Raw genomic sequence first — 15,761 nt, 5'->3', positions numbered from 1 at the left:
GGGTTCAAGATGAAAACCCAAAATGGGCGTCTTGAAACCAAAGGAGGATTCGAGTTGAAAATCTGTAATGGGCGGCTCGAATAGTCAAGATTTGAAATGGCGGATTCCCTCGGAAGCCTAACAGTTAAGGGAAAGACTCTCAGACTCACACATCTTTTGTACGATCTAAATATTCAAGACACATGTCAATTTTCAAGAAAGATTTGGGATGAAGAAATAGAAGGACTCAACATTTGATATCCACTGTATTTATCCTTTGTTGTTCCTATAATATTTACTTGTTTCTTGTCCCAAAAGATTGTACTTTCTCATTGCCTCTTTTCAATGAAAATTTTGAACTTGATTCATTATCCTTGCATATATTCACCAAATTACTTATCAATAACAATATCAATTATTATGCCTTACTTTGTAAAGTGTCAGAGTATGGGGATTTCAAAATAAGTGTTCACTGAAGAGCACATACAAAGACACGCTTCCCTAAATCCTTAAGCAGATCATTGAAAAATAAGGGTTTTAATTGAATAAATCAGTTTCAACATAATTTTACCTTTCCCAAATAAAGAAGTCCCAATTTGATGATGAACGAAGAGAAAGGCTATTCCGATTGAATTTTCTTAGAAAATCAACCAGTGGCCAAAGAATCAACAAGCAAGATAAACTTTCTTGGGGTGGATCAGAGAAACCAAGTTAATGAACGAGAGGTTCAGAAAGTAACCACAGTCATATCCCAGATATCAGAAAATCTAGAAATCTCATGCTTTCCGATCAAAGAGCATAAGAAAGCCCAAATGCCAGGATCGAACTATGCATAACCCTTTTAAACATGCATGACAACTTACATACATTTACATCATCTTTAGGGCATATTGCAAACATGAAATCATGGAATATGACCATTTTTTAATAGAATCTTCAAGACATATCTCATTATTGAAGCAACGGGTCAATCATTATCAACTATGACCAAATATTTTCATCACGTATGAGCCGTGTCAACTTTAGATAACAGCCATCCTCATCGTGTAGGAACCGTGTTATCACCTTTCCTAAAGATGAACAAGCCGTCCTCATCACGTAGGAATAGTTTCATCCATCGAACAGATCTCTTCATCACATAGGAGCCGTGTCAACCTTAGATAACTTGTCGTACTCATCACGTAGGAACCGTGTTATCATCCTTTAGATAACGTGTCATCCTCATCACGTAGGTACTGTATTATCATCCATAAAGATGGTCACCCGTCCTCATCAAGTAGGAACCGTGTCATCCTCCGACCATATCTCCTCATCACGTAGGAGACGCGTCACCCTTAGATAGTCAGACTTCCTCATCACGTAGAAATCATGCTATCTCCCAACTTTACCTAAAAGCGACCAGAACTCTTCATCGCGGATGAGCATCATCATCCTCAACTATCAAATTTCAAAGCAAAAAAAAGGAGAACTGGACAAAAACTTGTCTTGTCGTCTTTGCCCTATTCTTGTTAACACAAGAATGTGCAAAGAGGGGTAGCTGTAGACACCCGTTTTTGTTTGGGTCTTCTTTATGTATTTTTATTTTAATTATTATTAATTATTATTATTTAATCTAATTTAATTTATATATTACATGTTGCAGGCCCACTCCTCAAGCCTAATACAACCAGACCCATACTAACTCACTCAAACTGGTTTAAGCCAATTACAAAGCATCAAGCAGACACACGACCCAACCCAACAACAAGACCCAGAACACGTGACCTGAGGACCTGATCAAACCCGACCCGGCTTATCAAAACCTTAAACACATTAAGGTTTTTGGTGGCACCGCTCAACTGCAACCCTTGGATCTGGACACATCCAACAGTCTAGATCATTCAGGAAATCTAGGGTTTTAACCCTAGTACATCTGACGCCGCCGCTGGGATTGTTGTTGCTGCCACCGACCGCCTCTAACGTTGTCGTTTCACCTACAGTGACAAAAGATCAGTTTTAACAGTGAAAAAATGACAACAAATAAAAAGGAATAAACAAGATATCCCGTGGATATCTACAAAATCACATAACAGAATAGGGCACTCATACCCTTATATTTCAAAAACCCAAATCATCAAATCAACTAAGGGGATGGGTTTTCTTTAAAAGATAGGGAGAGATTATAAAAAGGGGACAGAGAGTAAAAAGAAAAAAACCGAGAACTACTCAAAGAAAAAGAGAGAATAGAAAGGAAGAGAGAGTTGCCTTGTAGATCCGACTGTAGGGTCTTCATCGGAGCCAAACCCATCACTCACTGAAGGTAAAGACCTTATCTTTTATGGGGCTTGTTAGGGTTCAAAGATAGATGGGTTTCTCTAAGGACTAGGGTAACAAAGTGGTTAGTTTTAAGGGGTGAAAGGAAGTCACGAAGGGTAAGAGAACCTTTACTGGGTATGGGTTACAACCCATGACTACCGATCTACGGTGGCCGGGGAGTTTGGGTTTTTATTTTAGGCTGAAAAGGAGATAGGGAGGCAGAGGAGGAAGGGAAATGGGTAGATGAGAGAGAGAGAGAGAGATTTTAAGAGCCTTTTTTGCTCTATGTTTTTAGAGAGAATAAAGAAAATGAAAAGTAGGGAAACTTACTGAGCTAAAGCCTCTTGTATGCCCTTAAACATCGAGTCCAAAACGGCACCGTGTAGGAGAAGGCTCTGTTTGTAATTTCAGCGTGGGTAAATTAGGCAAGAAGGGTCTCCGTGTTTTGTAAAGTTGTTTATGGGCATTTATTATTTATTATTTTGTATATCATTCTCCGAGTTTGTAAAGTTTATACTTTGGTCATGTGGTTGTTTGATGTTAATATTTTGTAATTTCATAAATTGTACTCTGTATCTATAAAATGTACATTTTGATCACTGACTCTGTACTTTGGGTTAAATATTGAATATGGCTTGTATGTTTTCATTTTCTTATTTTTAGTCCTTTATTACCTTTAAATACTTTTGTGTTTATATTTTGAGCCTAGATCATTGTACTTTAGTTTGTTTATACTTATGTAGAATGTTTTTTTACTAGTTCATTTTAGTCACTGATCTTATAGATCATACATGTTTTTGTGATTGTTTGAATATGGTCTTAAAATCTGAAAATATTTTGTTTTGATCATTGATTTTAACTTGGAGATGACTTTGATGTTATTCTCGATTTAATCCCTTAGGTGTGTTTTTTATTGTATTCTGTTTTAACAATCCTCTTCTATGATATTTGTATATTAGACATGAATTGTTATAGAATTATTATTATAGCTCCAAGTTTGTTGTTTTTGTATGTGGGTCCCTTATTTTTGTACACATTAGTATCACTAATCTTACATTGTTTTTTATCACTATGGTTTTAATATACAAAAATAAAAGAAATTTTATTGTGAGAGAAATCTACGAAGATATATCCCAACTATAAGGGAATGTATCTTTTCGAGATTTTTCGGCCAAATTTCTTTATTTTTTTAATATTTGTCTCTGTGTATTCTTTGCATTTATTTATTTTGATTATTTTTCAATTCTTTTCATTTTTACTTTTGTCTTATTTTAACTTATTTTATTTTGTGGAAAGTATGAAATAATTTTTTTGTGAGGGTAATCTAACGGGAAAGTCTCCTAAGTACAAAAGAATGTGCATTCCCGAGGATTGTTCACACAAAAAGGCGTTATTTATCCGAACATGTTTATAATTTAATATATATATATATATATATATATTATAGAATTAAAGAAACGTTATTTTTGTGAGGAAAATCCATGAAAAAGTCTCCTAACTATAAAGGAAGTGCATTTTCAATGATTGTTCTTACAAAATAATGTATTTTCTTTTATAAAAATAATTATATATATATATATAATAAATACTCATATTCTATAAAAATATATTTTGTCTTTTTAATCTTGTAAATTGTTACATTTATTGTTTTGAAATTACACTTTTTAAATAAATTTGGATAAATAGAATGATCATAATTTAAAGATGTTTTAAAGTTTGTAATTCTCAATCTTTAAACAACATATAATAGTTTAGGTAGCAAAATTTGGACGTTGTGGGGGTGCTCACCTTTCACTATTTTTTTAGGTTTTGGACCTATATGACTTAAAGGTTGGTAGTGACTCCAAAATTAAATCGTTTTCAAACCCAAATTAATTATTTTTAAGTCTAACGAATCCTTGGAGAGACGTTATAACAAGTTTGTCATCCAACGCATCGTTCATCACCGCGTCAAAGCCATTGGAGTCCATTCCATTCAAATCTTCCCCCGGAGGAAGAGTCATGTCCTCATTGTTTCTAGGCTTTTTCCCTACTGGTAGATCCTCCACCGTAATCTCATTGCCTGGCCTTTCCAGTGCTGCCGATGCACTAACGTTGACCAAACCAACCGGCAGCCTCCCAGACGGACTGATTGCTATTCTTTCGGTAGGTTTTCCGAGATTTTCGGAGGAAATCTTTGTCATCGTTTTTTTTTTTGGTCTTTAGTTTTCTTTTAGTTTGATAGAAAATATTTTTTATTATATAAAAAATTAATGTCAGTAATAGTTAATAATTTTAGTACTAAGGATTAAACTTCAAAAATATAATTTAATGATGTCAACTGTCAAGGATCAAAATAAAAAAATAATTCAAGAATATATATATTACATAAACACAAATACATTGAATTTAACAATGATGTACGTTTAAAATTTTTTATTCTTATTATTTAATAAGATAAAGTATAAAATTTATATTTAAACACTTATAAAGACCACAATATAACCGAAGCGAGATACATCTTTGCATTATCTACAAAACTCATATAAATTAAATATTGATTTTTATAAATATTTAAATATAATCTTTATATATTTTTATTAAAGGAGTGGAGTCAAGGTACCTATATACATATTATCACCAACATAATACTTTAATTCAATTTTTGATTGTGTTCGTGTCCGACGATAATTTTCTCAAAATTGTCAAAAAAAATTAACAATTGCATTTAAAATAATATATTTTTTTAATTAATTGTATGATATTCTATTTTTCCCCTCCGATTCCAAAGTTTCGCTCTGACTAATTCCGGACCAACTTGTGTTACACACCTTGATTTTGGTGGGTGAGTCTCTTAACAAGAATTTTCTGCATACACAAGGACTCAAACTCAATACCTTGCTTAAGCGATATCAAGTTGCTTACCAATAGAATTAATTTTATGATATTCTATTTTTTAAGTTATTTTTCTAAATAGGCCTAAAAATAGTGCATCGAAAAAAAAAGTAGATTACGGTTCCGTTGTTGCCATCAGGGTTGTAAATGAGACGAGACAGACTCGAGATCGACTCGGTCAAGGCTCGATAAATACTCTGATCAAATGGACTCGACTCGAGCTCGACTCGAATTCTTAACGAGCCGAAACGAGCTACTTGATACTTGACTCGAAAAGCTCGTGAGCAACTCTAAAATATAATATATTAAGATTTTATTTTTTAAAAAAACAAATTAGTAATAATATTAACATTTATGTGTTGATTTGAAAAAACACAGTAAGACTTTCATGTATTTAAGATTCAGGTTCGAGTTTGAGTTTGAGACTTCAATCAAGTTAAGTTTAAGAATTTTTTTTTTCATTTCGAGCTACTCACGAGCTTCAGTTCAGGATTTCGAGTTCGAATCGAGCTTAAAAATTTTAAACTCGCGAGTTTACGAGTCTAGTCGAGCTCTATTTCAGAGTTTTTGAGTCGAATCGAGCTCAGTAATACTCGAGCTCGACTCGGCTCGTTTACACTCCTAGACTTGCCATTGTTAATTCTAACTTTCAAAAATCAAAACCGCGCAAAACTGTCGTTTCAATATTCACATTTTCAGTATGTATATATATAGAAGAATTCCCTTGTTGTAAGGCGTTTCACGCTTAATTCTCTCATTGTCTTGATGGCGTTCATTTATCGAACCGGAAGCGACTCTTTTTTACGGCGGTGCGGCTACTTACCGATCAAGGTTTCATTCTATTCTCTCTTTCTTAATTTCTTTATGATCAGAAAATCGAACGGTTTATAATTTCTTAGCTTCCTTTTTATTTAAAAAAATCATTTGTTTTTGTTAGCTAATTTATTATCGTTAATATTGAAATAGGGAAGGTTTAAGCAGGAGACGGATGGCTAGCTCCGATAAAATACAAATTCTGATTGACCCAATGAATGTTGATTTGGAAGATGAGATCACGGATTAAGAACGTAATTTGATGCGATTATTCATCTTCATCTGTTTGGCATTTATGTTGAAAGTTAAAAGCAAATGGGTGGCTGGAAGTCATAGTAGCCGGCCGCTGTTTTTGTTTTTTAATTATTATTTTTGTTGAATTATACAAGGGATAATTATAACATTTAGTCACTAAACTTTAGAGTATTTACAAATTAATCCTTAGGCTTCAACTATAAATACCCTAACTCATTTAGCTTCAAAACCATCCCAAAGCATTTTAGCTTTCTTCCAATACTAGAGAGTTGTTTTCTCCTTTTTATCAAGAGAGAATTATCATTGTTTTCTCCTTGGTAGATCAAGAGAGGTTGTAATTCCTATTTTCTCATAGTGAAATTCTTCTACCGTTACCCGTGGTTTTTACCCTATATTATTTAGGGATTTTCTACGTAAATTTTGTGTCTTCTTTATCTTCATTTTTATTTTCTCAAATTATCAGTTGCGATTTTGCTCTATCCGATAGCTGTCTTCCGCAACAATTGATATCCGAGCCAGATTAGAGTGTGTAATATATGCTTATTGTCTTTGTGGTTGCCACCAAAAGGTGGATCCTCCAACATAAGAAAGTAAGAAGGTATTACCCATTCTTTGAAGGTTCCAGAGAACTATTCACGATAGTGAAATAGTGGGAGCTATCCGTAAAAGAAGCTATGGCAACGAAATTTGATATTGAAAAATTCAATGAAAGAAATTTCTCATTGTGGAAATTAAAGATGAAGGCCATCCTGAGGAAAGACGGTTGTCTAGCAGCTATCAGTGAAAGGCCGGTGGATTTCATAGATGACAACAAATGGATCGAAATGGACGGGAATGCTATGGAAAACTTTCATCTGGCATTAGAAGATGAAGTATTGTCAAGCATCGAGGAAAAGAATACAGCTAAAGAGATATGGGATCATCTCACCAAATTATACGAGGCCACATTGCTGCATAATAAAATTTTCCTTAAGAGAAAATTGTACACTCTCCGTATGCCATAATCTACTTCAATGATGGAGCACGTAAATACACTGAACACTTTATTTTCTCAGCTTACATCCTTAAGCTGTAAAATAGGAGAACAAGAACATGTTGAACTTCTACTTCAAAGTCTACCGGATTCGTATGAACAACTCATCATCAACTTGACAAACAGTAATGTCACTAGTCTAGTCTTCAATGACGTTGCAGCTGATGTTCTACAAGAAGAAAATCGGCGCAAGAACAAGGAAGACAGACAAGTAAATCTGTAACAAGCAGAAGCATTGACAAAGATGAGAGGGAGATCAACAGAACGTGGCCAAAGCAGCAGTCACAAATATGTTAGATCGAAGTCGATGAGCAAGAAGAATTTAAAGTGTTACAACTGTGGAAAGAATGGTCAGTTGAAGAAGGATTATTGGAGTCTAAATAAAAACTCCAATCCACAAGGCAATATCGCAAACACTTTAGATGATGGAGATGCTCTATGTTGTGAAGTTTCAACCACCGTAGAAGGTAGAAAGAGATATGCAAATATATGGCTTATTGATTCGGGAGCAACATATCACATGACCTCAAGAAGAGAATGGTTTCATCAATATGAACCTGTCTCAGGAGGATATGTGTATAGTTGCAATGATCATGCCTTAGAGATCGTTGGCGTGAGAACCATCAAATTGAAGATGTATGATGCAACGATTAAAGTTGTTCGAGATGTGTGGCACGTGAAAGGCCTGAAGAAAAATTTATTATCCTACGGATTGTTAGATAATAATGCAAGCAAGATTGAAACACGGAAAGGAATCATGAAGGTGTTTCGTTGAGCGCTTGTGGTGTTGAAAGGAGAAAAGATAGCAGCAAACTTGTACATGTTGAAGGGAGAAACTTTGCTAGAAGTAAAAGCCTCTGTTGCCTCATGTAGTTCAGATTCTGCAATGTTATGGCATCAGAAACTTGGACACATGTCAGAACAAGGAATGAAAGTCCTTTTGGAGCAAAAGCTACTTCCAGGCTTAACAAAGATATCACTTCCTTTGTGTGAGCATTGCATAACAAGTAAGCAGCACCAGTTGAAATTCAACACATCAAATTCTAGAGACAAAAGTGTTCTAGAATTGGTTCACTCTGATGTATGGCAAGCACCAGTTATATCCCTAGGCAGAGCAAAATACTTTCTCATTTATTGATGACTACTCCAGGAGATGTTGGGTGTACCCTATTAAGAAGAAGTCAGATGTGTTTTCAACTTTTAGAAACTTCAAAGCGCAGGTGGAACTTGATTCTGGAAATAAGATCAAGTGTTTCAGAACATATAATGGAGGAGAATACACAAGCGAAGAATTCGATGACTTTTGTAGGAAAGAAGGCATCAAAAGACAGTTCACAGTGGTAAACACTCCTCAACAAAATGGAGTGGCAGAGCGGATGAACAGAACATTGTTAGAAAGAACAAGAGCAATGTTGAGAGATGCAGGCCTAGAAAAATCATTATGGGCAGAAGCAGTCAATATCGCCTGTTATTTGGTGAATTCGAGCTCCATCAACTGCAATAGAGCTGAAGACACCAATGGAGATGTGGACTGGTAAACCAGCTGATTATTCAAACCTCCATGTATTTGGAAGTATTATGTACGTGATGTATAACTCCCAAGAAATCTCAAAGCTGGATCCAAAATCCAGGAAATACAAATTCTTGGGGTATGCTGATGGAGTCAAGGCGTATCGCTTGTGGGATCCCACTGTCCGCAAAGTGATCATTAGAAGGGATGTTATCTTTGTAGAAAATAAACTACAAAGAAAAGAAGACGATGATAGCGCTGAAAAGTCAGAGACTACACAGATACATGTGGAAAAGGAAGTTGAACAAGGAGATTCTTCAGAAGCAGAACCAGCACATGATGAACAAGAACCAGAGAGTTCTGAAGCTCCAACAACTCGTCAATCAGATCGTGCGAGAAGACGTCCCAATTGGCACTCAGATTATGTTATAGAAGGTAATATTGTATACTGCCTTTTAACAGAGGACGGTGAGCCATCAACATACCAGGAGGTAATAAACAGCTTAGATGCTTCACTATGGATGATGGCGATGCAAGAGGAAATTAAAACCCTTCATAAAAATAATACATGGGACCTTGTGCCACTACCACAAGGAAGGAAGCCAATTGGTAACAAATGGGTCTTCAAAATCATGCGAAATGGTGATGATCAAGTGGAGAGGTATCGTGCAAGACAGAAGTAATAGGAAGATTTGGCTTTCACAAAAAAATTACTTGAAAAATATATTGTCACGATTCAGCATGCAAGACTGTAACCAATTTCTACCCCTCTTCCTATTAACTTCAAATTATCCTCCAGTATGAATCCTAGCAGTGAAGAAGAGAGGATAGAGATGTCTCGAGTACCGTATGCATCAGTAGTGGGAAGTTTAATGTTCGCTATGATATGCACAAGACCAGACATTGCACAAGCAGTGGGAGTGGTTAGTCGGTACATGGCGAATCCAAGAAAAAAGCATTGGAATACAGTGAAGAGGATCCTGAGATACATCAAAGGGACCTTAAATGTTGCATTATGTTATGGAGGATCAAACTTACTAATCAATGGGTATGTAGATTCTGACTATGCAGGGGATTTGGATAAAAGCAAATCTACTACAGGATATGTGTTCTAAGTTGCTGGTGGAGCTGTAAGCTGAGTTTCAAAATTGCAGTCAGTTGTGGCTACATCCACAATAGAAGCAGAATATGTAGCAGCTACACAAGCCAGTATAGAAGCAATTTGGTTGAAGATGCTTTTGGAGGAGCTCAGGCACAATCAAGAGTATGTCTCTCTATTTTGTGGCAGTCAAAGCGCCTTGCATCTAGCAAGGAATCCAGCATTTCATTCAAGGACAAAGCACATACGAGTTCAGTACCATTTCATTCGTGAAAAGGTGGAAGAAGGGACGGTAGATATGCAGAAGATTCATACCAAAGACAACATAGCAGATTTCATGACCAAGGCGATCAGTACTGATAAATTTACTTGGTGTCGATCCTCTTGTGGCCTGTCAGAGACGTAAGCAACATGAAGATACAAGGTAGAAAGACTGGTGTGAAGATATGATTGTTCCAATCAAATCTTCAAGTGGGAGATTGTTGAAAGTTAAAAGCAAATGGGTGGCTGGAAGTCATAGCAGCCGGCGGCTGCTTTTCTTTTTTTAATTATTATTTTTGTTGAATTATGCAAGGGATAATTACAACATTTAGTCACTAAACTTTAGGGTATTTACAAATTAGTCCTTAGGCTTCAACTATAAATACCATAGCTCATTTAGCTTAAAAACCATCCCAAAGCATTCTAGCTTTCTTCCAAAACTAGAGAGAATTTAGAGAGTTTCTTGAGAGTTGTTTTCTCCTTTTTATCAAGAGATAATTATCATTGTTTTCTCCTTGGTAGATCGATAGATGTTGTAATTCCTATTTTCTCATTGTGAAATTCTTCTACCGTTGCCCGTAGTTTTTACACTATATTATTTAGGGGTTTTCCACGTAAATTTTGTATCTTCTTTATCTTCATTTTTATTTTCTCAAATTATCAGCTGCGATTTTGCTCTATCCGATAGCCGTCTTCCGCAACACTTTAATTAAGCATTAAGAATGTAATTTATTTCTTACACGAAACGCCGCATGTATTTGCAGATTTCGTGACACATGATACTTGCCGTAATTGTTCTCCTCTGTATTCAATTTCTGGATGGAACTGGAAATCTCACCAAGAGCATAATCAAACATGGTTCGATCCAGTTTGGTGCATAAATGCTGTCCATCGCTTTCAACTGTGGTTAGTCTTCAAAAGCTTTCTCAATCTAATTATCAAAATGAATTCTTTTGGAATTCATCTCATTATTTTCATAATATTCAAAATGGTTCCTTTCCCTTTAACTTCATATCCAAGTTTCCAACATATTAATTCAAGCATCATACATCAACTTTTGAACAATTGCCATTTCAATCCCATAATTTCCATCATTTTCAATTTGGTTCTTAAAGTTGTACAAACTTCCAAATTGGTTCAAATAACATTCTAAAGCTTGTATGGTTGCACGGACTTTTAATTCATATTCTCAATGAACAATTATTTTAGTAAATGTATAGTTCACAATTTTTGAATGTTAGTGTTTATAATATCCTGCTTTAATTATGCCTTTCCTACTTAATAATAGTATGATTTGGGTAATTTTTCACCTTAAAAAATAAGTAATGTTTTTTTAATTAAGATTTTGCACTTTCTATTTCTTGGAATGGTAAGTAAAAGTAATGAGGTCATAACTAACCAAGGGTAACACAATACATATCATCTATATATATTATATAAAATTTTACTAACAATTTCATAATTTTGTTATCAGATAATCTCATGATAAAAGAGAATATTATTTTCCCTCAACATTCTAGGTTTGAGCAGCTACAATTTTATAATCACTCGAGACTATTATAAAAAAATACTACAACTGTAAACTAAAACATATAATAAGATCATTTTTCTATGATCCATTAACACAATAAACTAGCCACTTAAGATTACACATGGACTATATAAGGAAAAAAGTTAAAAACATAACCAAATAAAATCAAATAAAAGGTATATACAAACAGATCTGATCGCATAGACAAACGAACCATAAAAAGGAATCAAGTTATTAAAAGATCACCGACAAATCGCAAATCAAAATTGAGCGATGTGAGAAAACTATCCACAAACACAAATCTATTATGAAGGTCCAAAGCAAGGAATATCAATATGATAACAAATGAGCGTCATCTTGATCAGTCGTAGTAATATCAAATCCAATCATGAGAAAAATGATAAATAAAAATAACTGTCAAATGACTAAAAACTCCTAAAGATAGAGGAAATGTGCCATAAAGGCAAAATTATTAAAAAATAAAGATACGACATAATAAAATAAAGAAAAAATAATAAATATCGACAGTCGACGACCATCACTAAGATTGGTGTCACCATCAGTTAAAAGATGAAGAAAAACTAATTATACAAGAAAAATAAAGAAAATTAGGGTTAACAATCCTATTATTAAAAAGAATCTTGACTAAACTATATCAATACTCAAGTAACTTTTACGGTGTTATTACCTTAATAATAAAAAATCATTTTTAATTAAACCATTATTGTTAGAAATTATTTTTGTTTCAATCACTTACCATTAAACTCTTAACGCGGTCTTTAAACTTTAAAATGGAACTGCAAATTCAAAAGGTTTAGTTAATTATATTTAACTAAAATGTCCTCTTAAAAAATATAATTAATTTTAGTGCTGGTTTAAACTTTAAAATTATTTATTTTCATCTATGTAATAAACAAGGGTAAACAAAATAAATAGTCACTGAACTTTTCAAGTACTCGTATTTTAATCATTGAACTTTTAAAACTTGTAATACAATCACTAAACTTTTAATTCACTTTCATTATGGTCGTTCTTCTTAGTTGCCGCATGATACATTAAGTCGTATTCATCAATTTTGTAATCGTCCTTAAGGTGGGCCTGTAATTGGGCTTCGACTTAAATTAATGAGTTAGAGCCACCACTGATCATTAGGTTGATCGGACACCTTAATTTACCATCTTACCTGATTTGTGTTTTACCAAAAACAAATCGGATTCGAGAGTCGATTACAGTCAAGGAATGATTAGCACCCTTGTACTGCCCTTTCGGTACCAATTTAATTTCCCGGTTGTCTTAGTTGCGAAAGTTAAAAGTTAAATTAAAATTTAAAATTAGATCCAAATTACTTATCTTTGATCAATTAAAATTCCCCTAAAAATGTCAAAAAATGTTAGATCGTTAAATAAAATAAATGAATGTTAAATAAATCAAAGATAAAAATTTAAAAAAAAAGGTTAAATTGAGAAAAAAGAATAAAAATAAAGCTAGGATAAAAATAAAGAATAATAAAGTAAATTAATATTAAAAGAGAGATAAATAAAAATGAAGAAACTATTAAATTTTAAAATAAACTTAAAATAAAAAAATGAAGAAAATATTAATTTTTAAAAGAAATAAAAATAAAATAAAATAAAAAAGAGAAAGAAATGTTAAATTTTAGAAGAAATAAAAATAAAAAATGAAGAAAGTGTTAAAGGATCAAATTGGAACAAATTAAAATTTATGGACAAAATTGATTCTAAAAATGAGTTTCAAGAGAAAAACAAAATGTAAGGGGACTAAATCGTGAAATATAAGAAATTTAGACATGGATTTAATTGAATAAATTCAAAATTCAAGGGTAAATTCACAATATGTGACCAAAATGAATTACGCATAAAAAGTCCAGGGACTGCGAAAATAATTTAAAATTTTCATAATTACAACATAGTCTCCACTATAAATACCCCCTATAACACCAAAAAAAATCATTCTCCCTCATTTCTCAAAACACCCTTCCCCTAAACTCTCTCAACTTTCTCCTTTCTCTCCCTCATCGGCCTAGGGTCGGACACCCCTCCAGCGACCAACCGCCACTGCTCCTCCATACCAACCACCTTCGACCGTCGCTCTGGCCGTTGGAAAAACCAAACTTACCTAAAACGCTCTCCCCAACCCAATGATCCCGAATCTGAGGCCAAAATCTCGCAAAAAAGCCCCGAAAAGCGTAGATCTACGCCAAAGTTTCAATTTTTTACCTTTACCGATGGTAACTTTTTGACTCTCCGGTGACATTCGCTTCTTCGATGACACAAAGCCAAGATTTTTCACTCTCGATTTTTTTGTGATTTTTGTTTGGTGAGTAACTCGAATGGCTAATGCTTTTCTCAACTTTTTTTTGTGTTTCAATGCCCCCTTGATGGGATGGTTTAGTCCCCCTTTTCTGATTTAATCGGACGATTTATTACTGCTTATTGTTGGTCGATTATTTCGGGATGGGTCAGTCCCGATTCCTTTACGATTTTTCGGCCGAGAACTTCGTACGGTTGGTGACTGGGTTGGTGCGTGCCCACCACACCGTGGAATGGTGACCGTTGGGTCTCCTGATTTGTTGTGGGTCATTGGATCAATTGATCTGATCCAATGGCTCTCGGTCATGCGGTGCTGGTGCTAAGTTTGAAACCCTAATATGGTTCAGGGCTCTTTCTGGGCTTGGTTTAGCGGCCTGCTGGGTCAGGCGGGTCAGCTATTTGGAGCAACACTGCCTTCCATAAGGAGCTTGAGATGCAACTAACAAAGAAAGTAGGGCAACTTCCTTGGCTTGTTTCGAGTCATTATCGAGTTTGCATTTATCAAACTCACTTCCTGTGATTCTATGTCTTTTTCTTGATTGATAATCTCAATGGCACTCGTTTCCTCGCCCATATTATTATCGTTAGATCGGTTTTCAGGATTCGAGACCGGACCGTTTATTTGAACCGTGGCGGAGGTAATGGTCTCGCCGCCGCAGGGCTTCACCATCAAATTGGCACGGCAAACGGGACACGTTAAATGAGAAGAGAGCCAAGCGTCAATGCAATCGGGATGAAACACGTGGCTGCATTTAGGGATCAAACGCAGCGTTTCGTCGTCTTCGAACTCGTTCAAGCAAATAGCGCACTCGAGGGTGGCCTTCCCGATCTTGAGTCCTTTACCCGTCGAGTAAAGAAACGTCGGGAAAGATTCAATTACTGACGACTCGAGTCCACGTGTCAACCTCCTACACTGGGTCCTCAAATTCGCAGAGGAATCTCAGCTTCGGCGTCGAATCCTCCTTTCCGCCCACTCCCTTAAGTCAACGCTAAAATATCCCATGAAGAAACACGCAATCCATAAAATCAACATTAAGATTGCCAATTTCGAATTCAATCTTGATGCAACCGGACCGTTAAGATCGGACGGCGTCGGAGACGGCAGAACTGCGATCGTTTGGATTTGCGCGGTTGACAACGGGAGCACGAAATATAGAAACAAAAGGAGTGAACTTGCCTTTCCCGTGCACCGCCATTGGAGTCCATAGTTCTGCCTGAAAATTCTAAGAAATTGAGGGCTTCGATATTTTTCGTTCATCAGACGACGAATCATAGGAGAAGACAACAGTCGGAGCGTCGATTTTGTCGATCAATGCTCATATATTTCCTTGTGGCTCGAAAGCAAACCAAAGTACAAAGGAGAGAGAGAGAAGAAAAATAAGTTTCACACGCGCGTCCAAGTGAGCGTGGAATTGGAACAAACCTTGTTGTGCGGATACGAAGAATGCGGGTACTAATGTCAGCAAATAAAAAATTGACACGTATGCAACCAAGAAGGAATGGTGCAAACTGATTGGTTGGTGTTTGGTTAGGATTTTCTTCTTCTTTAGATAATCAGTTAGATTTACCGAATGAGGAAATGTGCTTATAGTTTTATTCACATTTTAACATGTCAATCGTTATACTTTATGTTTTATTTACGTTAATTAGGCTTGTTTAATTTTAAACAATTTAAAAAATAAATAAATTATGTGATAGATGTTGAAGCTAATTTATAGAGTTAAAAATCTCATAACTGTCATTATCACATGGGCATATATTATTGCTGATAGAGAAGCTTG

The 15,761-nt window shown here is 35.0% G+C and overlaps 1 pseudogene; it reads right to left on the bottom strand.

The window, feature by feature from the left end:
* Positions 1-14,419: 14,419 nt before the first annotated feature.
* Positions 14,420-15,253, bottom strand: LOC120176792 (annotated as a pseudogene).
* Positions 15,254-15,761: the final 508 nt, after the last annotated feature.

The sequence above is a fragment of the Hibiscus syriacus genome, unplaced genomic scaffold (assembly GCF_006381635.1).
Source record: "Hibiscus syriacus cultivar Baekdansim isolate YM2019G1 unplaced genomic scaffold, ASM638163v2 tig00112254_pilon, whole genome shotgun sequence".
In the NCBI taxonomy this organism is placed as follows: Eukaryota; Viridiplantae; Streptophyta; class Magnoliopsida; order Malvales; family Malvaceae; genus Hibiscus; species Hibiscus syriacus.
This window is presented reverse-complemented; position numbering and strand designations above follow the sequence as displayed.